General features: G+C 50.2%; 1 pseudogene; it reads left to right on the top strand.

Moving 5' to 3' along the window:
* Positions 1 to 24,448, top strand: part of LOC114701549 — an 87,410-nt pseudogene that overhangs the window by 37,928 nt on the left and 25,034 nt on the right.

Below are 24,448 nucleotides of genomic sequence, written 5' to 3'. Positions count from 1 at the left end.
AGAGAGGGTTTCCGATCCCCTAGAACTGGAGGTAGATACCGTTGTAACCTACCGTTTCGGTGCTGGGAATTGAACTCAGATCCTATGGGAAGACCAGCCAATGCTCTTAAGCTGAGCCATCTCTCCAGTCTGGTGTTTGTTATTGGTTTCTATGTTTGTTTGTTTTGTTAAATTACTATTGTGTGTGTACGTGCAATTATGTGCCTGTGGAGGCCAGAAGAGGTTGTTGGATCCTTTGGAGCTGGAGTTACCTGATGAGGGTCCCTGGGAATAGAACTGCGTCCTCTACAAGAGCAACTGCTCTGAACTGCTGAGCCAACTCCCCAGCCAATTGTTACGTGTTGTGTTGAAGGAAGAGCTGGGCTGAGGATTGAGCCCAGGGCCTTCTGCAGGTTAACCTCATGTTCTACCCCTGAGTCACAAACCCTCAGCCTCCGTATCCAGTTCGAAGTCCTTGCCAATTCAGTACCAGAGCCTGACTACATTAACTACAGCCTGGCAGCTTCTCCGAGTGATACCCCTTCCTCGCCCCTCCCAGGGCAGCTTGGTTGTGGAAACAAAAATCTTTTGTCTATGTCACGGTTGGACAGACAGATCAGCCTGGTGAATCATTATTCTCATTATCTCTTTCCTCCTTGCTGCAATCTGCTGTTTTCAGCCTTCTAGCATTTTCTTTGTAAGCAGCTAAAATGACTTTGTTTCAGTCCAAAAATGATCACATCAGCTGCACTTTAACAATTTTGACTTTAGGTTTCTTGTTTTGTTTAAAATACTACAGTGGAGGTGATTGGGGCAAGATGTTCACTTTCTACATCTGAAAGAATAGTATGCTCTGTTGTGGTGCTATCTCCTAGAGAAAGACAAACGGCTTACCCCTGCATTGGCAGACGTCCTGTCTTGTCTGAGTCAGGAGAGCCAAGCCAAGGCCAGAGAAAGAAATGATGAAGGGTCCCGAGGCCGTGAGGGTGCAGGATGACACAGCCAGTCTGGGCTTTACAGTCTGAAGTCACTGTATTCTCATTGGCCACTCAGCCTGCCCCGCCAGCCACACCAGGGATGCTGATTCTTGGTTTGAGGACAATGTCTCTTTTTCTCTTCTCTCTGTCCTTCTTTTTCCTCCTCCCTTCCCTTCCCTGCCTCTTTCCTTTTCTTCATTTCTCTGGAATTTAACTGCAGGAAATTGACTGCAAAGACTTAGGCCCTCAGCCTAAACCCTCACGTGTCAGGAAGTTCCAAAGATAAGCATCCTACAGTCACGTGAGCTTGGCTATGGATGTTTATGGCATACATTTAATAACCCTGGCATGAATGCCTTAAGGCTGCCATGAAACAAAAGTGTTTTTTTTTTTTTTTTTGATGTAAGCACCTCAAATTCACATAGACATATGCTCCAAATATTTTAACTTGAATTTAGATTTTCACATTTAAGCTGCATTTGGTCATGCGACGGTTTTGAAACCTTTGTAGAAACCAAACAGCTCCACCCACCATGATTTAGACTTGTCACTGATGGTCTGGGCATCAGACAGATCTGTCTCTACTCGGGGCTTCCTCCTCGGCCTTGGAACTGAGGAGCCCTCCCACCTCACCACTGCCAAGGGATGCGTGCTGTCGTGGGTTCCGTCTCCACCTCGCTGGGGCTGGCAGTTCCCAGTAGTCTGCCTGGACGGGACCCTGAGCGCTCAGCCATCTGTCGGTCAAAGGTAACTCCATAGCCTTGCCGCCATGTCCATGTCGACATGGGTGCCGGCCTCTGAGGCAGCTCTGAGTGGCCGTGTATAAAACATGAATTAGGGGCTGGAGAGATGGCTCAGTGGTTAAGAGCACTGGCTGTTCTTCCCGGGGACCCGGGTTCAGTCCCCAGCACCCATATCAGGGGCTCACGACCACCTGCAACAACAGCAACAATGTGTGAGTGTTTGGCCTGCATATATGTGTGGACCATGTATGCGCTTAATGCCCATGGAGATCAGAAAGAGGGCATTGGATTCCCTGGAACTGGAATTACAGATGTAAACCACCATGTGGGTGCTGGGAACCAAACCCAGGTCCTCTGCAAGAGCAACATGAGCCCCAAATAAATCTTTTAAAAAGAAGGTCAGGCTGGGCTTGATAGCACACATCCATAATCTCAGCACTTGGGAGGTAGAAGCAGGTAAATCTCTGTGAGTTTGAAACCAGCCTAGTCTCCATAGTGTATTCTAGGACAGTCAGGGCTACATAATGAGACCCTGTCTCCAAAAAAAAAAGTCAGAGGAATGAATTAATTAGTTTGAGGTTCAGAGCAACATTGCTTTGAGAAACATGGTTTAACAGAGACATTTGCGTCACCAGTGGCTCTGTTGGAAAACGAAGAGGCCTTGGTTGCTGTTCTGTGCTCTGAGAACCTTTGTTGTGTCTTATTTTTCATTGGAAGGTGAGAATCACTGGGTCTTGGACACTATTCGTAATTCTTCAGGTTTTTGCCTGTAGCAATTTTAGAGTTTGAGGTCTTTTTTGCAGGTAAGAGATACAAATATTAATTTTTCCTTGTACCGTTTGTTGAAGAAGCTGTCTTTCCAGTGTATGCATTTGACACGTTGGTCAAGATTCAGTGACTGTACCTGTGTGTGTTTATTTCTGGGTTCTCCACTCTGTTCCACAAGTGTTTACATGTCTGGGGTTTTGTTTGTTTTGATTTTTGGTTTTTTGAGAGAGTCACACTGTGCAGCCCTGGTTGCTATGTGGACTAGGCTGGCTTCAAATTCACAAAGATCTGCTTGCCTCTGCCTTCAGAGTGCTGGGATTAAAGATGTGAGCCACCATATCTGGCTAAAAATAGCTTGTCGTGTTTTCATTCCTAGCCAGGCATGGGGGCGCACGCCTGTAGTCCCTGCCTCAAGAGGATTGCTCTGAGTACAGATCAGCCTCCATTACAGAGTAAGACTCTGCTTCAAAAAAAAAATCAAAGTTATTTAATCAATTAATTAGCTAATCAATCAAACACTCATTTACTTATTCAGCCAACAAATATTTACTGTGCCTATATTTAGTGTTGGATGTGGGAATTGATTAATGAGCAGGACTGATAGAGGCCCTCCTAGAGCATCCAGGCTAGCAGGAGGCACAGCTGCTTCTGTGAGGCTTGACTGGTAACTCCAGAGCTGTGCTAAGTGCTCTCAGGAAGCAGAAGACGCTGGGGGGGGGGGGTGTGGGGGTGTTCAGCAGGTGAATGCGGTCTGCCAAGGGAACAGGGCAGCCTTGAGAGGACAAGCTGTTTAGATGCTCAGCGTGGGAGGAGGTGGCGGACGGACGGTCAGTGTAGAGCAGATGCAGACCCTGAGCTCTCTGTGCTGGAGGAACCGAAGGACAGGGGTCTGGCCGGAGTGGACGAGAGGCCTGGGGTCTGATGGAGCCAATTCTAGAGCTCTGGAGACAGCTTTGAAGGAGCAGTCCTCAGATTTGCATCTGTTGGGGTTCCCTTGGCGACTGAGTGGTGTTGTGGTCAGGTTGTGATGTAATTTCAATGGGGGCCGGAAGAAGTGGTCATTTCCAACGAGGCTAGGGGGGTAGAATGCCGTGAGTTGGTTAGGTGTAGGTGGGCTTGGAGAGCGGGCTCTGCAGTGTGCCTTGCAGCTCCAGGCATGAACATCTGGTTGGCCTTCCAGAGGCCAGCTCCGAGACAGGAACTTCTTTTGAGACATGTTAATTTTGAGTTCTTGCCCACTGTCTTAAATTAGCATTTTATTTACAAGAATATGGAAAAGCCATTAGTAACCCCCCCCACACACACACACAGTATTTGGACATTGGTCATAATTTTTTAATGTTTCTTGAAGCAATTTCATGATACACTCCAGGCTGGCCTCAAACTCCGAGATACCTTGCTTCAGCCTCCTGAGTACTGGGATTAGACTTCCATGGAGGGAGGGCTAGAAAGAAAGGACTAGAAAGAAAAAGAGAAAAAAAAGAGAAGATGAAATTCATTGGGGAGTGGGGGGCCTGATGTATGCACCAGTAATCCCAGCACTTAGGAGGTAGAGACAAGAGAATCCGAAGTCTGGGAGGCCATCCTCGACTACATAGTGAATTGGACCAAGCCTGAGTTACGAGGGAGTTCATCGAAACAGCGAGATCAGGATCTCATCTCTAAAACCAGCTGTCATGTGATCATTGGAGGCCTGGAAGGCAAAGAGGAGGTTGCGTTCTCCCCAGCTCTGAGCATCCTTAAGGCAGGGACTTCTTGCCTTTTCTTCACTAGTTCGGAGCGCAGTATGACCCACAGAAGGTGTTTGGCACACCCGTGTGTGGTGTGGAGTATGGTGCTGGACGTTGGTCAGCTACAGACCTGTTTGGTTGTGCTTGTCATTCATTTACCTTTGGAAATACCCTTTTTCTCCAAGTTAATACATAAAGGCTAAAACTTTTCTCAAGTTCAAAGTTGTTCATAGAGAATTAGCGCAGTGGATCAGTCATTCATGTGAGCAGGTTTTTCTTCAGGTGTGTCATCTCCCACCTGCATTGTAGCCTGGCTGTTCTCACCTAAGAGAAGGAGGCCAGGATGAGCTCTGTGTGAATTTAAAGTTTTTTAGTGGACCACATAGACCCTACTACAAGTCTAAAGAGGCGGTCCCGAGCTGAGTCTGAGTGAGAAGGGATGTAGCTGTGATGGCCGTTAGCAAGCATGACTTGATACGGATTTTTTTTTTTCTAAGACAGGGTTTCTCTGTGTAACAGCCTTGGCTGTCCTGGAACTCGCTTTGCAGACCAGGCTGGCCTGGAACTCACAGAGATCTGCCTGCCTCTGCCTTTGCTGGGATTAAAGGTGTGTGCCACCATGCCTGGCTGAGATCTAAGCTTTTAATAAGGCTAGGACAAGTTGTGTCACGATGGTCACTTTGATAGGGGAGCAGAGGCCTTGGGCTTACAGAAGCAGAATAGTGCAGGTTAGCAAAAGTTCCTCCAGGTACTGGACATGCCTGAGGGTCAGCCTGACCTCAGTTTTAGCCCGGGGTCGGGTCAGGATTTGGCAAGTGTGTTTTTCTCACTTCACCTGAACCTTAGAACAAGAGGACAGAAGTCCCTGCAAGCCAGCGTGCTCACGTGTGATGCTGACATGCCAGTGAACCAGACCTTGTAATCATTACAGTTCGGCTTTCCTGTTAGTTCTGGAACCTGGAATTGGTGGCTCCTCCTTGCACCTCTGTGGATCTTACTTTGCGTTGATTTACAGTGTTGCCTTTTAGATTTCACACACTGGTCAATTGAAAACCAGTACTTTGACACAGAGATGGAATTGCCATTAGGAACCCTGTGATAACTTACTTGACAAGTTAAGCTTTGCAGCAGAGGCAGGAGGATCACAAGTTCAAAGGCCAACCCCGGGCGACATAGCAAGAGACCCTCTTTCAAAAAGCTAGGGACTGAGCTGAGTGTGGGGGCGCACACCTTTCACCCCAGCACTCGGGAGGCAGAGGCGGGAGGATCTGCAGCCTGGTCTGCAGAGTGAGTTCGGGGTCAGCCAGCAGGGCTGCACATAGAAACCTGACTTGAAAAGCCAAAAAGCCAGGGCCTGAGGCTGACGCGGCAGGGTACTTGCCCAGCGTGCACAAGGCTGTGGAGGGTTTGCCGTGCGACTGCTTGTTCTTTGATTTTGTTTGTTCTGGTTTTCTGTTATTTATTTATCTGTGGGTGTGTGTGATGAGGGATGCTCGGGTACCACGCTAATGAGTGGAGGACAATTGCAGGAGTTGGTTCTCTTCTCCACAGTGTGGGTCCAGCAGATTGGACTCGGTTCCTCAGGCTTGGTGGTGAACACCTTTACCTGCTGAGCCTTCTCATGGGTCTTACTTTTGTTTGTTTGCTGTTGTTTTATTGTGGAATTTTTTGTTGTTTGTTTGTTTTGAGGCAGGATCTCAGCCCAGACTGGTCTGAAACTCATGGTAGCCTAAGTGGGCCTAGGACCATTGAAAATTCTCCTGCCTCAGTCTCCAGAGTGCTGGGATTATAAACATTAATCACCATGCACAGCTTTATTATTATTATTATTGTATTATATTGCACTTCTGGTTTTTGAGACGAAGGTCTTACTATGTAGCTCTGGCTAGCCTGGAATTCACTATGAAGACCAGGCTGGCCTAGAACTCACATAGATCTGCCTGCCCCTGCCTCTGGAATGCTAGGATTAAAGACATGCACCACAATACCCAGCTCCTCCTAGCTTTGATTTTTAAGGTGGGATCTCATTATGTAGACCAGGCTGACCTAGAACCGGCATTTTCAGACATGTACCATTAAGCCTGCCTCCTAATCAGTTTAAAAGAAAGTTCTTATTCTTACAACGTGGTCTTTCTAAATGCGGTTTAGACTGTCAAAACCTTGTATGGGTCAAGACTCAAATGCAAAACATGCCTCATGTTAACATCTTGCTCCCATAAATATGGAAAAAATGACAACAGAGTTAAGGCATGTCTTAAAAATCCAGGATGTCCATCAGTAGCCATTTGGATGATGGTTAATCCCATCCCAAGGAACCCCAAGATCATCCAGATTAGTTGTTGTGTTGCATGCACTGTAAAGAGGAGAGCTAGCCACTGGACTATGCCCTGAGGTGTACAGACGTCTTGAGTTGTTAGGGCTCTGTGCTGCAGACCGCACCTCCACCCCGTCATCTCTCCTCATAGTACTAGTCTGGGCAAATAACAACCTGGCCTGGAAGAGGTCAGAGTCAAGGCAGCATGGCATATTACCATACCAGAGAAAGCAGCCAACACCTATCTATGTCCCAGACCGGACCCCATCTGCTAGAGCTCTGAGACTTGGCCCCTCGTCTGCCTGCAGGAGCCCTCGGTGGAGGCGGAAGAGGCTCATGCGTGTGATAGCTCATCCTGTGTGGATGAGTTTCTGCTGCAACTCAGGCGTTTGCCTTGTCTTGCGCCTCTGCAGCCCTGGCCTGAAAGCTTAGGCCTGGCCCCTTTGCGCTCTGTTCTCTGCTGTGTTCAGAACCAGCCTGAATTGATCCCAGTTCTCTTTTCCTTTCCTTCCATGGTGCACACCCCAGGAAGTCCTATGAGTTTGAAGACTTGCTGCAGTCTTCCTCTGAGAGCAGCAGGGTGGACTGGTACGCACAGACCAAGCTGGGGCTCACGCGCACTTTATCGGAAGAGAACGTCTACGAAGACATTCTAGGTAAGAGGCCAAAGTGTGGGTAGAGGGCTGTGGGTGGGAGTCTGTCTGGGACGAAGTGAGAGTTGAAATGGAGGTTCTGCTGGAAACACACGTGCATGCACTTGAAGACAGATGTGCAGGCACTGTGTGAGAAAGCAGCGGGTCGGCAGGCCGGGAGAGTGAGCCTCGGTGGGCTGGAGGAGAGAGGCACAGCTGAGCGGGCAACAGGGTGATCCAGGAAACACGGAGCCTCAAGGTCCAGGGTGGACTCCTGTCTCCGCCGGTTGTTTGGCGACACAAGGGCTCAGGATTTGAGATCTCCGTCTGTCTAATGATGATGCTGGCTCCCTTGCAAGTTGCTCAGGGATTGGTGAGAATCCAAAAGACTTGGTTCCCAACGCCTTTCCTTCAGTATCAGCTGTGGAGTGAGGACACTGGAGGCCAGCGTGCTCTTTCACATGACATGAGAGTGTGACTCCAACAATGATGTCTGTGGTAGAAGAGTAGCCTTGGTGGAGCTCCGAGACTCCTCAGCTTCCAAAGCTTGTTTCAGAGTTCAGTAATATTCAGGGGATAGTTCCACTTCGGCTAGGCCTGAGCTCATCAGACCTGATGGCTTGTGATGGCCGAAGAAGTGAGCTGGCACACGAGCAGGCTGCGTGGAAGCCCGCAGGCCAGTGTCTCCAGCTCTGCCACGTGGCCGTCCCTGTGGCCATGACAGAGCCACCAACTCGAGCAGTTCTGGAGGTACTGGGAGAAGTCGGGGTGCTGGCCACACTGATGAAGGTGTTGGAGTCTCATACGAGGAACCAGAGGGTCCACTTGTACCCTGGGTCTTTAAGCATCACTTAGGAGCTGCTGTTCCAGAAAACCCAGAACTAGAGCTTTCGCCCAGAACTGGCAGGAATGAGAGAAAAACCAGGCAGATGTAGAAGAACATAATAAATGAGAGGCTGGAGAGATGGCTCAGAGGTAAAGAGCACCGGCTGCTCCTCCAGAGTCCTGAGTTCAATTCCCAGCAACCACATGGTGGCTCACAACCATCTGTAATGACATCTGGTGCCTCTTCCGCCTGCTGGAATACATACATGCAGGCAGAACACTGAATGCATAATAAATAAATCTTAAAAATAAAACAAAATTTGCTTGGTATGAACCATCTCAGGAGAAGTGTGCAGAATAGGATTCTCTCAGCTGGAAAGACACTGAAAACTAGTTTTATATCTTGTGTAGTATATAGTCTCTTCTACAGATAGTATAAAACTTTAACATGTTAAAGTCACTCATCACACTTTAGCTGTTGCAAACACGTAGACTCATGAAACAAAAACTCAGAATACCTTGAAAAACAGAAAAAGAGCTGGTGAGAGCGAGAAGCCACAGGTATTTGCACGTGAGGGGGAGTAGGGTATTTGCACACAGACGTCACACGTGGGAATCACCAGTACCAGAAACGCCTCTGAAAGGAGGACAGCGCAGGAGGCCGGAGGGCTTGTCAGCGCAGTTTGAACCAGTGTCAGGGTGGGTGCCACCTTGCGATGATACGGCAAAGGTACTTTTAGGGGAATCTGCAACCCGAACTGGCTTCACCTTTCTTCTCTCATGATTGGTTTTGTTCTCAGCAGGGTTTCCGGCCATCCCAGGAAGGCTGCTACCAGCTCCCTGGGACCCATGCTTTCTCTGTAGAACCAGAGCCTGGGGCCTGCAAGTCCCAGCAGAAGTCCTGAGTCACTCCGGCCAGACCAGCTTCTGTCCGTGTTCCTTTTTAGTGACTTTGAATAGTTGCCTTAGGCCTGGGCTCTCAGCCCTTCTGAACTTGCCTCTGAGGCAGGGTCCAGGCCCCACAGAGCAGCAAGTCTGATAACTGGGAACAGAGTTTATTTGTCGCAGCTACAAGTGGGGAGATGGGGAGTAACCCCTTCGTGAGAATCGGGATCTGCTGCTACGAGGAAGGCCTGGCCAGTAAAACAACACACATCCCACAAGGACTCACAGGGTGGAGGCAGGGTGCTGGCCTTGGTGCTCTCTGCAAAAGTTCGGGGGCTTGAGAGAGGGCACAGCAGTGAAGAGCTCTGGCTGCTATCGCCAGAGACGTGGGTTCAGTTCCCAGCACCCTCATGAGGCTCACAGCCGCGTGTAACTCCAATTCCAGGGGATTTGACACCCTCTTCGGGGCTTCTCAGGCTTCAGCCACACACAATACATGGATAATATGTGCAGGCAAAACACCATTCACATAAAATAAAATCTTTTAAAAAGAGAAAAAAAAGACAAAGTTTTAACATCTCTAACCCATTTTGCCATTGATCCCAGATCCACCCATGAAGGAAAATCCTTACGAGGATATCGAATTGCATGGCCGCTGCCTGGGCAAGAAGTGTGTCCTGACCTTCCCTGGATCTCCCACCTCGTCCATCCCGGACACTTCCACCAAGGTACCTCGGGCACTCTGGAGTTCTTCCCGTTCAGCCGTCTGTCTCACTCAGCAGCTTTCTCCACAGAGCTCCCTAAAACACCTTTGGGTTTCTAACTCAGGACCCTCTCCGAAGTTCGTCACTAAAAAGCCATGCATTCCGACTGTCCCGAGCCTGGTGTGATGGATCCCACCCACAGCCCCAACACCAGAGCCACGGCAGGAGAACTGCTGCTCAAAGTTCAGGGTCAGCCTGGCTGACGTAGTAAGTTCCAGAGTAGCCTGAGTAAGAAAAGAAAATCCTGAGCGTAAATAAACAAGTACAGAAAGGCATCCTGATGAGATATAAGGAAAAAAGATAGAGTGGAGAACTGGTTTGTATAGTGTACTACCTGCCATCTGTGTACATTTTGTTTGTTTGTTTGTTTTTTCAAGATAGGGTTTCTCTGTGTAGTTTTGGTGCCTGTCCTGGATCTTGATCTGTAGACCAGGCTGGCCTCGAACTCAAAGAAATCCTCCTGGCTCTGCCTCCCGAGTGCTGGGATTAAAGGCATGTGCCACCACCACCCGGCTCTGTGTACATTTTTTAAAGGTTTTTTTGTTTGTTTGTTTGTTTGTTTTACTTGTCAGATATGGTGGCACACGCTCTTATTCCCAGCCTTCAGGAGGCAGAGGCAGACAAACCTTTGTGAGTCTGAGGACAGCCTGGTCTGCATAGTAAATTCCAGCTACACAGTGAGACCCTGTCTTTTAAAACAACAACAACAAAAAAGTGCTTATTTATTTTTTATGTATATGTATGTGAGTTTATGTGTATCACCTGTGTGCAGGAGCCCTTCGAGGCCACAAGAGAGCATCAGATCCTGGAACTTGAGTAATAGATGGTTGCCAGCCACCATGTGGGTGCTCCGAACTGAACCCAGGTCTTCTATAAGAGCTCCAAATCACTGAGCAATCTCTCCAGACCCTGTGACTATTTTTTAACTTAAAGAATATATGTATTTTTGTAAGCTCACATTTGTTCGTACATGTGCAGAATATTTCTTTGAGGGAACCTAGAATGTATAAGTGCATATGCAAATTCCTCAGTGGTGGTATTTTGGTATCTGAGTACCCAGAGGTCAAGACTCCAAGATTTACTTCCCGTTACAGAAGATCCTTTTGAACTCTTTAGGGATTTGTTGTTGAAGAAAGTAAATGAAGGGAGACCAAATTTAAGCTGCAAATGTCACTCAAATTCCATTGTCAGGGTTTGTTTCCAGCCTGAGAAAGCAGCTTATGCCTGTGGCCCCCAGGGCAGGTCAGCATTTGCTGGAGGGTGGGGTGGTCTTCACAGGGCATGTGTTCTACACCTGGTGTCAGACAGAGACACTTCCAGCCACAGACTTCTAGAAGAATCAGAGGCATAACCTGTTGTTAAGGGTGAAGCTTACAGGCCCATGTGAGCTGCTCAGGATTTGCCTGAACCAGCTAACTGTCGCATGGAGAAGACTGTTGTCATGAGGAATGCATGATAACCAGTAATTAGCAGTTTCTACTTGCCTTGGAAACGTGTTTGTGTTCACATTGGAATATGGATGTGTCTGGCATTTAGACACTTTTCCTGGAGCGACCAGCCTGACTTAGAAAAACAAAATCAGGGCAAAGGACATGACCAGTGGGGGACTGCACACGTGGTTCAGTCCCCAATGGGGAAGAAACTTGGCAAAATGGCTCACACCTGTGATCCCAGGACTTGGGAGGCTGAGGTCATCTTATCTATGTAATGAGTTCAAGGCCAGCCTGGAACACATGAGACCCTGTCTCCCAAAAAGAGGGGATGGGGTGGGGGCTGTGGGTTATAGCTTAATCTATAAAATGCTTGTCATGCAAGAATGAGGACCGAGTTCAACCCCTGGAACCCATGTACAACGGCTGGGTGTAGAGATACGTGTTTATAATCCCAGCGCTGGAGAGGCAGAGAGGCCCATTGGCCATCTGAACTAAGAGTTCTAGGCCAGTGAGAGACCCTGTCTCTAAAAGAAAGGAAGGAAGGAGGAAAGAAAGAAAAGAAGGAAAGAATAGGTGGATGATGTCTAAGGAACACCAGAGGTTGGCCTGTGGCCTCCGCACATGTGTGGACATATGTGCATGTGAACCCACACACACAAACACAAAAGAAGGAAAAGAGCAGTCATACCCACTCTGCTCCTCACATCCTCCGTGGCCCTCCACCTTCTGAGCAGGCAGCAGCTCCCTCGTACCACAAAGTGAAGGCTGAGTAGTCCTTCCTGTCCCTGCTGGGCTGGGCAAATCTGGAGCCTGTGCTCCCAACCACAACAGCCAGACTAGGGTGGTAGTGATGCCAGTCAAGTTTTCTGTCCAGATGTGGTTGTCCTGGATAGCAGTGTGCCCTGGCCAGTGCCCCGGACATGACAGGCTGTTAGGACCTGTGCAGCGTCACTGGGCCCTGCATCTTATGTCCACGACTCTGCTGTCACATCTGGGTGTCTGGTCTGTGCCCCGTTCTGAGGGACAGCTGCAGACTTTGCCGCTTCCTCCAGTTAGCTCATCAGCTATTCATTGAGCATCTGCCACATCTGGGCTGCATCTGGGAAATTAGAAGTAGCTGAGGCAGCCCCTCTGGGTTGAACTCCTCTACCAGCCTCAGAAAGCTCTCTGCCGTCTTTGGGATGTTCGTTTAATTAACTCCTGTCTGGTCCCAGTGGAAAGGGGGGACAGTTGGACAAAGTCTCCTTGGAAAAGAGCAGATGTGCAGCCGGCACAGATGCTGCGGTCTGTGAACCCAAAATGGTGTGTGTGTCTCTTATATAACCATCCGCACTACAGCACAAGGAATGTGGCCACAACTCAAAAAGACATTGTGTGGGTTGTGGTGGTGGAGTATGTTCCCAGTATGTTCTCGTGTGTGGGTGCGTGGGTGCACTGCATATGTGCCTGCACATGTGCATGGAAAGGTCTGAAGTTGACAGCGGGTATCTCCTTCAGTCATTTTCCACTTTATTTAGTGAGTGAGAGTCTTACTCAATCTGGAGCTTTGCCCTCTGGCTAGCCAGCTTGCCCAGGAAGTCCCATCACTGCCTCCTGAGTGCTGGGCTTCCAGGTGTGCCATCACATCTGCCCAGCTGTTGGTGTGAGTGCTGGGGTCTGGACTCTCTCCAGCCTCTGTTGTTTGTTTGAGATGGGGGTCGGGTCTCACTCTGTAGCCCTGGCTGACCTCAAATTTTAAATCTCCTGCACCAGCTCCCTGAGTGTTGTGATTATACAGATGTGCCACTACAACTGTCAAAGACCAATTTTTTTTTTCTTTCTTTCTTTTTTAAATTACTCATGATATTAATCACATTTGTGGTATTCATAGATTACATTTGCAGTATTCATTCAAATATATATATATATAATTTTAAATGTCGAATGTCATTTCTTGAAGGGGGTAGGAGGTCTTAATTACAGGCTTACAGCACAATGGGAGGACCCCAGAGGGCAGAAGTTCGCTACTGATGTTTTACAATCTTGCATCTAAGCTGTTAATGCCCATTATTCAGGATACACAGACAAGGAATTTCCCTTAAGCATTCAGGAGGATGGAACCTGGCAGGGAATTAGCATTGGGAGGATATCAAGGTCAAGGTCTGAAAGCAAGGCAACAGTTACCCAAAACGGGGGGGGGGGGGCAGGGCCCTGCAGGTCCCTTTTATTAAGAAATGAGCTTCTGACTTGGGTTGCGTGGGACGTCAGCAGGTCACCTTACCCATCCTGGAGACGCCTGCCCCAGGCTACACAGGTGCTCTGTCTTAGGTTGGTGAGTGCCCCCCAGGCATTACCCGTCTCTGAATACTCATTATCATACCGGCTCAATAGTGTGTGAGCTGCATAGTTAATTGCTGCCAAAGATCTCAAAGTGGCACTGGGCTTGCAATCTGTGTGTTTCGATACAGAAAAGACCAACAGAGGAAGGACCAATTTTTATATCAGAGAAAGATGTGCTAACTGGAGATAGTTCTTTTCCTCTTTTTTTTTTAAAAAAAAATATTGTGACACCATTTATCCAGAAAGAGCTAGTGATCTCAGCTTCAGTCCATGTCATCTCCCTCTGAGGAGACTCGGGCTTTTTCCACCGCCTTCTCATCAAGATTTCACATGCCAGGACCATCACAGCCTCCTGCAACAACTCAAGAGGCTTGAACAGGAAGTCAGACTTCAGGCCCAGATCGTTCTTGTCTACTTCTCAGACACTACAGGTTCCCTGCGGTGCCCAGTGAATCCAGTGCCTATGCGATTAGAAACATGTGCCACGGGACACGGCTGCTGAACTAGAGACAGTGTGCGCGGGACACGGCCGCTGACTAGAGACGTGTGCCACGGGGACACGGCCGCTGGACTAGAGACAGTGTGCCGCGGCACGGCTGGACACAGACGGGACACGGCCGCTGACTAGAGACAGTGTGCCGCGGGGACACGGCCGCTGCTAGAGACATGGACTAGAGACAGTGTGCCGGGACACGGCGCTGGACTAGAGACACGGGGACACGGCCGCTGGACTAGAGACAGTGTGCCACGGGGACACGGCTGCCTGCAGGAGACAGTGTGCCACGGGGACACGGCGGCAGGACTAGAGACTGTGTGCCACGGGACACGGCTGCTGACTAGAGACTGTGTGCCACGGGACACGGCCGCTGGACTAGAGACAGTGTGCCACGGGGACACAGCTGCTGGACTAGAGACAGTGCCACGGGGACATGGCTGCTGGACTAGAGACAGTGTGCCACGGGGACACGGCCGCTGGACTAGAGACAGTGTGCCACGGGGACACGGCTGCTGGACTAGAGACAGTGTGTCACGGGACACGGCCGCTGGACTAGAGACAGTGCACGGGACATGGCTGCTGGACTAGAGACAGTGTGCCACGGGGACGGGGCTGCTGGACTAGAGACAGTGTGCGCGGGGACATGGCTGCTGCAGGAGACAGTGTGCCACGGGACACGGCCGCTGGACTGACAGTGTGCCACGGGGACACGGCTGCTGGACTAGAGACAGTGTGCCACGGGGACACGGCCGCTGGACTAGAGACTGACAGTGTGCCACGGGGACACGGCTGCTGACTAGAGACTGTGCAGGGGAACAGGCCGCTGGACTAGAGACAGTGTGCCACGGGGACACGGCCCGGACTGAGACAGTGTGCCACGGGGACACGTGATAGAGACAGTGGTGCCACGGGGCCGCTGGACGAGACAGTGTGCCACGGGACAACGGCTGCTGGTTTAGAGACAGTGTGTCACGGGGACACGGCTGCTGGACTAGAGACAGTGTGGCAGGGGACACGGCTCTGGTTTGAGACAGTGTGCACGGGACACGGCTGCTGGTTTAGAGACAGTGTGTCACGGGGACACGGCTGCTGACTAGAGACAGTGTGGCACGGGGACACGGCTGCTGTAGAGACAGTGTGCCACGGGGACACGGCCGCTGGACTAGAGACAGTGTGCCACAGGGACACGGCCACTGGACTAGAGACAGTGTGTCACGGGGACACGGCCGCTGGACTAGAGACTGGCCATGGGGACACGGCCGCTGGACTAGAGACTGGGCTGGCTGAGACTGTGTCACGGGACACGGCCGCTGGGAGACATGTGCCATGGGGACTGGACCAGAGACAGGTGTGCCACAACTAGAGACACGGGACGGCCGCTGGAGGACAGTGTGCACGGGGACACGGCTGGACTAGAGACAGTGTGCACGTGGACTACACGGGACACGGCTGCTGGACTAGAGACAGTGTGCACGGGACATGCTGGACTAGAGACAGTGTGCCACGGGGACACGGCTGCTGGACTAGAGACGTGTGGCCACGGGGACACGGCCGCTGGACTAGAGACAGTGTGCCACGGGGACATGGCTGCTGGACTAGAGACAGTGCCACGGGACACGGCCGCTGGACTAGAGACAGTGTGCACGGACAACGCGTGCCTGCAGGAGACAGGTGTGGAAATGTGGCACTATCAGGTTAGTGTGAGGTGTCCTATCAAACAGTAGACTCTGCTGGATAACAAGAGAAAAATAAACAACACCTTTAAGCCGCCAGTGGCTCCGTTCATGCTACAGTTAGGGTTTGCCAGTTTGACCTACTGCCAGTTGCTGGTTTTTATGAATGAAGCTGTGTAGATTTTTATGAATGAAGCTGTATGCCTACTCATCTTTGTACATTGCATATATGCATATGACTGGCATGGTGAGAACTGCAGCAGCATGGCCCCACTGCTGTACATCTATCTGACTTTGAAGAAAAACTTGACTGGCTCCTACTAAGTCTAGACTCACACCCTTGCTTCAAAAGCTCAGCAAACAGACATCTTCATATGGTACACTTCTCCAAGTAGCCTCAGGCCCTCGAGCCCTGGTAAAGACTCCGGGCCAGAATTTGCTTCTTCTACTGAGCCTCAGACTATGCTGAATGCTTAGAGGCGCCGCCACCCAGCACACCACCACACACAACACACAATCTGCTGTCTTCTCTTTATAAACAAGAAGCTACTCAAGTCCACTCCTCGAAGCTCCCTGGACCCTCTCCCATCAGTGACACCAGGAATGTAGCATGGATGCAGCTGCACACAGCTTCTGCCAAGCTCCTTGCATGCTATCTACAGCTGAGTACCATATTTTGGTTGATTTTCTTCTCAGATTTTTCATGGGTCAAATCTGTAAGCAAACACTGACCAGTGTAAATCTTGAATGAAAACAGATACCGCTGGTTGCCAGCCGTTATATAGATTTCAGTGCCATGAGCATTAGGGGTCTTCTTGGACTTCATTGCGGTGAATTAGGCTGCTGAGAAGCCTGCTTTCTGTGCCAAGGTGATAAGATGCCACACTGGTCACAGCAGGTCAGCTCTCCACTGTTGGAAGCTTCTGTACTAAGCAATTCTTGCCCTTGTAGACCTATGATGAATGGGAGAACTGACACGGAGCAGACAGGAGTCTCTATTCCTGGAAATTTTGAAAAAGAAGAGCTCTGAAGTTGTAAATACATCCGACTTGGAACTAAGTGAGACTGGGAAACTCAGTGGAACACAGTAGGCCTATTCTGTGAGTGCTTAAGATACGGTAGATGTGGCTTTGTAAATTGATTGAGAAAGAAAGGCTCATTCATGAAATGGAATAGGGATAAGTTAGCTTGGAGGGAAATGATTTAGATTAGCAATAGGCCATGAAATAAATTACTGATGGGTTAATGAATAAACTATGTTCAAAAACAAACCAAGAAAATCCAGACAAAAATAGAATTCAGTATTTATTAAACATGTAACAAGACATAAATTTTCTTTTTTTTTTTCCTAAATTTTTTTCATGTATTCATTTGTACATGGGTGTGTATGTATGCACCACAGCAAGCATGTGGAGGTCAGAAGAGTCTGCGTGGTTGGTTCTCTCCTTCTACCATGTGGGACCCAGGGGTCAAACTCAGGTCCTCCAGCTTGGCAGCAAGCGTCACCCACCTGCTGAGCCATCTCACCAGCCCAGGAGATAGATTCTCTGGGTAAAGACTGAGGAAGTCAGAGGGCTGGAGAGGTGACTGAGTGGGTAAGCACACTTACCTTCTCTTGTAGAGGACTGGAGTTTGACTGCCAGTACCCATGTCAGGCTGCTCACAATGACCTGCAATTCCAGCTGCAAAGGAATATGCAGTGCCTATCTTACCTCCATGCAGTTTGCTGGTTTCGACTCTCACCGGGGGTGTGTGGAAGTTACTTCCCCTCACAGTCTCGCCTACAAAGTGAATTAGCAAGTAATTTTACTTTTGCTAGTTTTTGAGTGAAAAATGTTTCCTTGGTGGAGTTGGAATTCCCTCTTCTTTTTGGAGAAAGCTGAGATTCTTTCACAGATCTGGGAATGATTACACTCCCACTTTGTGACCAGTCTTATCTTTTATATTTTCTGTTGGTTTGAGTGGACTTGCACTCATCAACTTGCTGTGTTTATCAGGAAAATGGATTCTTTTCTGGGTTATGAACTGTAAGTTTCATTTGTTTGAGACAGAGTCTCATGTAGCCCTGCGGGCTCAGACTTGCTGTGCCGCCGAGGAGTGCCTTGCACGTCTGGTCTCTCAAGTGCTAGAATTACATCCGTGCACGACCATGCCAGAAGTCAAGTTCATTTTTATTTTGGGGGGTACTGAAGATCAAACTTGGCGTCTTGCAACGTGCTGGGCAAGTCCACTGAACTACATCTACTGCTGATTGGTAAACTTTTAAAATAAGTTCTTTATTTACTTTTGATTTGAAAGAGACTTGTTTAGAATGAAATCCTGGATTGGGGCTCTAGCTCATTAGTAGAGTGTCTGTCAGCGTAAGGCCCTCGATTCAAATGCCAATGCTACAAATTAAAAAAAGATACTGATGTCCAGAGGGATGAAACTTCCTGTAGAGCAGGCCCTTGGCAAGCCAGCCCCCAGGGTCACAGCCAGTTTAGTCCTATAATTTTACAAGGACATGTGCCTTTTATCATCAAGCCTATCTGTAAAGCCAGAGTGGAGGCAGGTGGCTTCTCACCTGTCTGAAAGAGATTGCATTAGATTTACATCTTTGTCACATAAATTTCTCACTACTGGATGGTAGCATAGCATGGTTAACATAGCAAACCCCAGGTACCCTGGGAACTCAGCCCAGCCTGCTCAGTTCCCTGTCTCTGCACTGCGATCTCCCACCCAGCCCAGCCTGCTCAGTTCCCTGTCTCTGCACTGCGATCTCCCACCCAGCCCAGCCTGCTCAGTTCCCCGTCTCTGCACTGAGATCTCCACCCAGCCCAGCCTGCTCAGTTCCCCGTCTCCGAACTGAGATCTCCCACCCAGCCCAGCCTGCTCAGTTCCCCATCTCCGCACTGAGATCTCCCACCCAGCCCAGCCTGCTCAGTTCCCTGTCTCTGCACTGAGATCTCCCACCTCGACCCTTTTGTTTGGACTCAACACCTCTCTCCTTTCTCACACAGCCATCCTTGTCCAAATCTGCATTTTTCCGGCAAAATTCAGAGAGAAGAAACTTCAAACTGCTGGACACTAGGAAGCTGAGTCGGGATGGAAGCGGGTCCCCTGTGAGAACCAGCCCGCCCTCTACACCTAGCAGCCCGGATGAAACTTTCTTTAACCTTGGAGACCTACAGAATGGCAGGAAGAAAAAAAGAGATCCGCAGGGTAACACATACTTCAGATTTGGAGGTGCGGGATGCGCCCCACTTCTCTGTAGAGGAAGTTGAGGACAGATTGTATGCGGTCCCCTGCTTTCCGTGTCCCTGTGTGACGGGGGACACAGTAAAGCCAGTGGACTAGAATATGTGGGTCGTCGTCTTCTCGGTTCTTACTGCGATCCAGTGTTCTTCCCGCTTAGCCATTCTCTCCCGCCTCCTTAACTAACCTTCGATTCCAAACAGTCTTTTCCTGTGTGTGTGTGTGTGTGTGAGAGAGAGAGAGAGAGACAGAGAGAGAGAGAACAGAGAGAGAGAGAGAGGGGTGGGGGAGGGAGGGAGGGAGGGATGGACACTGAGCACGAGTTTCACACTTGGCTAGAGAAGAGCTATATCCCCAACTCCTTTTTTTTTTTTTTTGAGACAGGGTCTTGCTAAGTTACTCAGTAGCTAGCTTACTGCTAGGAGCTAGTGATCCATTCGGGAAAGCTGATCACGATGAGAAGGATTGGGTAGAGGCTTGACAGTCTCTCCCTCTCTCTCCCTCCTCTCCCCGCCTCTCCCTCCCTCTCCCTCCCCCCCCCCAACCAGGACCTCTACTGCTCCTATTCTTCCCAATGCATAAAAAAAGTCTGGTAAAATTTAATTACTTTATGTGTGAGTGTTTTGCTGTGGGTAATGTGTGCTTTATGCATGCCTGGTATCCGCAGAGGCCAGCAGAAGGCATTAGATCTTCTAGACTGGAAGTACAGCTGGCCGTGAGCCGCCATGTGGGTGCTGGGAATTGAACACTGGTCCTCTAAAAGGGCAGCCAACATTGACCGCTGACCCACCGTCCATCTAGGCTATTTGATTTGCTACACTGCGCATGGTAGATTTCCATCTCCTCCAAACCCAGGGTAACTGGAGGCTGCCCCTGTGGGAAGGGAAGGGAAGTGGAGATGCCTCAGGGCTCTGCTGAAGGTGCGCTTTTCAGTAATGGCTCTGTTGAGTGCTCCCCTGGGGAACACAACTGGAGATGAAGGACACCTGGGGACATGGAAGATCTACCATGGCAGCCTAGAAGTTAAAGACAGAGACTTTTGAGATCACCTGATCCTCGTCTTGTAGATGAGGACATCAGATAAGAGGGGTAAGAAAATGGCTGCTGGTACCAGTGTAGATCAAGGGCAGAAAAGTATGGTAAAAAATAAAAATGGAGGTATTTATGCTGGGCAAGTGGTGGTGCACACCTGCAACCCCAGCACTCGGGAGGCAGAGGCAGGCAGATCTCTGTGAGTTCGAGGCCAGCCTGGTTAGACAGCGTTCCAGACAGCCAGAGCTGTTACACAGAGAACACTGTCAGACATAACTAATTATTATTTAGCTAGGAGTAGTCGCTCCAAGTCTATAGTCCAAACTCAGAAGGAAACTGAGGCAGGAAATCACATGGATTCAAAGCCAGCCTGAGCTACAAAAGTAGTTCAGGCAGTCTCCCACCCACCCCACCCCCCGAATAAAAGCAAGAGCAAGGGTTAGGCTGGTGCTGGAGCATGAGCCTGTGGTACACAGGACCGGGTTTAGTCCTCAGCACCCCCGCCCAGAGAGACATATAAAACAATGCTGGTGTGGGGAATCTGAGGCACAGGTGCTGTGGTGTGTCCTTGACAAGCCCTGGGGTCTGGCACAGCGTGTGACTCCAACCAGCCCTCAGAGAGAGCACAGCGGAAGAGCACAAGGAAACACAAGATCCTGTCTGGCACAGCCAAGAGAGGCCTGTGCGTTTGAGTAGATCTGTCTCTGACGTGAGCAGTGTCAGCCCCGATGGCACGGGGGATACTGGAAGCCCTGGGAATGTGTCCCATTCCAGAGCATTCTGGCGCACTTCCATGCCACACGTGTGCCCCTGAAGTTCTCCCACAGAGCACCCCTTTGCGCAGGCAGGAGTAGGACTCAGAGGCCACTGTAAGTGCCGCCCCATCTGCTGGGGCTGTCCAGACATTCCCTACCTGGGAATTGTTTTTTCTGTCTTTTTCCTTCTCTTGTTTTGTTTTGGGAGTAAATGGCTCTTTCCTAAGCCACAGTGACGCCACGGCGTGAAGGTGTCAGCGGGGAGCTGAGTGGCACTGTGAGCCAGGGAAATTGTGTGTCCCTTCCCCCAGCCACCCAAGTGTCTCTGCTGTGCGCAGGACTGTCTAGACCCTGGCTGCCCACGGGCAGTGAGGCCAGCCTCCTCCAGCGTTTCGATAATGTGGTTGAAAGAATGATCAGAAGATGGGGAGGCAGTGCATCCTGAACCTTGGCATCTAGGGAAGAAAGGGCCAGGCCAGCCTAGGCGATCCGACCGATCGTCCGCACCAGGGACAGGAGTTAACACTGGCTTTTCTTCTGGTATCTGGCAGCTGGTATTGCGGATCAATGCCATTTATGAGGCCCGGAGAGGAAAGAAACGGGTGAAGAGGCTATCCCAGTCCACGGAGAGCAACTCAGGAAAAGGTAGATGCTCTGCCCCGCCCTGCTGGGCTGCCCTCCTCACTAGAATCCGAAGACATCCTTCCTGGGGAGCTGTCTTCTGTAGTTTCCTGGTTCACTGAAGAGGAGGCAAGTGGCTGCTGCTTGTCCGCCCTTCTCCCTGGGCCAGAGGGCCAGAGGGCAGCTCAGTGGTGCAGGCTCTGACTTCAGCTGTACCTGTGTGTCACCTGACTCTGGCGGTGGCCTTCCTGGCCCGGCTGCAGTAGAGAGCTTCGGCCTCTTGCTATAGTCTGATAGAAGAGCCACCTTCCCCAGAGTCAGGTTGGTTTGGTAACACATTAAGTCGAGCAGAATTCGACTGGCATGTTGACGCAGTTGGCCTGGAAGTCTGGGGTCTGTTGCGCTGGAATTCACGTTGTGCCCTTCCTTCCTTCCTTGTTCTTCTGGTCCAGTGACAGATGAGAACAGCGAGTCTGACAGCGACACTGAGGAGAGGCTGAAAGGTAAGGGGGGCGGGTGCGGGGGGTGTGACTAGGAAGCGACAGCCATGCTCCTTCCCACTGCGGAGGGACGGACACAGCCTGTGCAGTCTGGCTCGGCAAGGCGTGACTGCCTGGGAGGAGCATAGGACCTAAAGTGTGAGCAGAGGAGGGCTGAGCCTGTGCAGGGACGGGGATGCGACGGTGTGCCCCTGATGATGACGAGAGTGGCTGTGAGTGGCAAGCAGTCCCTTAAAATCTCGGAGCCTCTGGTTCCTCGCTTGCCAGGTAAAGTAGGTAAAACATTCAGTGATCCAGGTCCAGGCTTTTAGTGAGTTTGCTGAGATCTCTCAGACCCCACTGGGGAACAGAGAGGGCAGCCCTGGGTGCTGATCAAGGTGACAGGACCGGGCCACTTAGTGGCTCCGCCTACATTACCTCGGACACCATCTGCTACCTGGGCCACCCCTAGAATAAACAAGTCCATTCCCACTGCAGAGAACTGGCTGGGGCAGACGTGGCGGTGAGTCCCTGAGGTAGCCGGGTCTCGGCCATATGTCACACATGGGATGTCTACAGAGCTCTCAGCTCTAAGAGCTCCATGGTCTGGATTTTGTCACTTCACACAAACTGAGTGATGGAAGTACGTGAGGGGAAATGTACAAGTCCCCACCCTAAAGACAGATGGAGGGGAAGCCTTGTGGAGCTTCCGACTTGAGGCTTAGCGGCAAAGCCCTGGCCGGTCCTGAGCCTGGATCCTGTGCCCTGCTTGGCCGGCAGGCCAATAAATGAAGGGTGCCCTTCTCAAGTTTGACAAGAAGCCCAAAGGAAGGATTTTCTACTAATTTGCTAGATATGGAAAGACTCAAGGGATTAGAAAAAGTACTAAAGCTAGGAATTACATAATCCGTCAAGCGCTGAGCAGTTCCACATTGGCAGATGAGTCACGTCAAGCCTGTGGCTTCCTTCTCTCCACAGCTCACAGCCGGCGCCTGGTCAATGTGAAGTCACGCCTGAAGCAGGCCCCTCGGTACTCGTCACTTGACCGGGATCTCATTGAGTACCAGGAGAGGCAACTTTTCGAGTACTTTGTGGTCGTGTCTTTGCACAGGAAGCAGGCAGGGGCTGCCTATGTGCCAGAACTCACCCAGCAGTTTCCTCTGAAGGTAGGGAGGCAGGTCCCCGCGGGCTGCCCGGGCACTGCCACATCCTGGCTGTCGGCTTGGATTCAGGGACGTGAGGCAGTCTGGGCAAGACTTAAGGCCTAGAACCTAAGGAGTATCTGCCACATGAAAAAAACTAGAAAAAAAATAGAAAATGTCACAGGCTCCAGGAAGACAGAATTGGGAATGCAAAACAGGCCCAAAAACAAAACAAACAAACAAACAAAAACCAAGCAGAAATACTCCCAGGTATGCCACTGGTGGTATAATCTTTAAGCCCAGCACTCAAGAGGTAGAAGCAGAGGCAGGTCGATCTCTGTGTTTGAGGCCAGTCTGGACTGCATAGAGTTCCAGGATAGCCGGGGCTGCATAGTGAGACCCTGTCTCAGCAAAAAAAAGAAAAGAGAAGAGAAGACAAGAGAAGAGAAGAGAGGAGAAGAGAAAAGAGAAAAAAGAGGGAGGGAGGGAGAGAGGGAGGAAAGAAAAGAAAGAAAGAAAGAAAGAAAGAAAGAAAGAAAGAAAGAAAGAAAGAAAGAAAGAAAGAAAGAAGAAAAAACCTTCTTCCCGGGACTGGAGACGTAGCTTAGTTTTTAGAGTGCTGGTGCTGCACAAAGCCCTGAGTTTGACCCCCAACCCCACACAAATTGGCCAGGGTAAATGCACACCTGCCATCTCAGCACTTGAGAGGTAGAGAAAAGGGGTCCTAAGTTCAAAGTCTTCTTAAAGGATGCATAGTGAGTTCCAGGCAGGCCTGGGATACATGAGACCCTATCTCAAAACAACAACAACAACAGAGCCCTTTCGCGTTCCTATGGTCACAGTGCTGACCGTCTGTCCTCTTTGCCTCCTTGTCCAGCCAAGCCTTTTCCCTGCCTGTCTCAGCGTTTCCCCTTAAGCCGCATCCTAAGCAGCATCACAGCTGTGTCTGTGCCGAAGCATCTTTGAACGCACCCTGTTTCTGTTTTAGGGGAAAGCCCTGCTGTGTGGTGGCTTATACCACTGATAATATCCAGGGGCCTAAAATAAAGGGCTCTTAATAAAGCCTGCAGTGACGTGGCCAGTGATCCCGAAGTCACTCTCAGGCTTTGGAATCTTGTCTACTACATTCTAATTCAGTCCAATCAGAATTTACATTTAGGCATTCAAACTATTTTCTGCTTGGCCCCAAGTCTATAAAGATATAAAGAAGGTGGGTTTCCTGTCCTTGAGGAAGGTATACCAGATGCATGCTGAAAGAGTGTATGTATTCACAGGAGCTATCGGGAGGTAGAACGTGACAGTGCTACAGACCAGGCCCCAGAAAAGGGGGAGCTCATCTTGAATTATGCTGGGCTTCTGTGGCAGTCACCTCATGCAGGACCCCTCCAAGGAAGGCCTGAACCCTGCCTGTCTGCCTGCTGCTGTCCTTTCCCAGACAGCTTTTTTCATCATCGTGGGCTAGCACAGTGGTCCTTGAAGTTTAGAACAGTGATGTAAGTGGAGGTAACCATGGGCACACAACCTCCACACAGGCACCGACCCTCTGCCTTCCGCTGCCTCGCCTTTAAGGAACACTCTCCTGAAAGCTCCGCTGCATGGATTCCTGGGTTGTGGGGTCTGCTTGGTACATCCACGTGTGAGGAGCTC

The sequence above is a fragment of the Peromyscus leucopus genome, chromosome 3 (assembly GCF_004664715.2).
Source record: "Peromyscus leucopus breed LL Stock chromosome 3, UCI_PerLeu_2.1, whole genome shotgun sequence".
Lineage (NCBI taxonomy): Eukaryota > Metazoa > Chordata > Mammalia > Rodentia > Cricetidae > Peromyscus > Peromyscus leucopus.
Note: the sequence above shows the minus strand (reverse complement) of the source record. Positions and strands in the feature narration are given on the sequence as shown.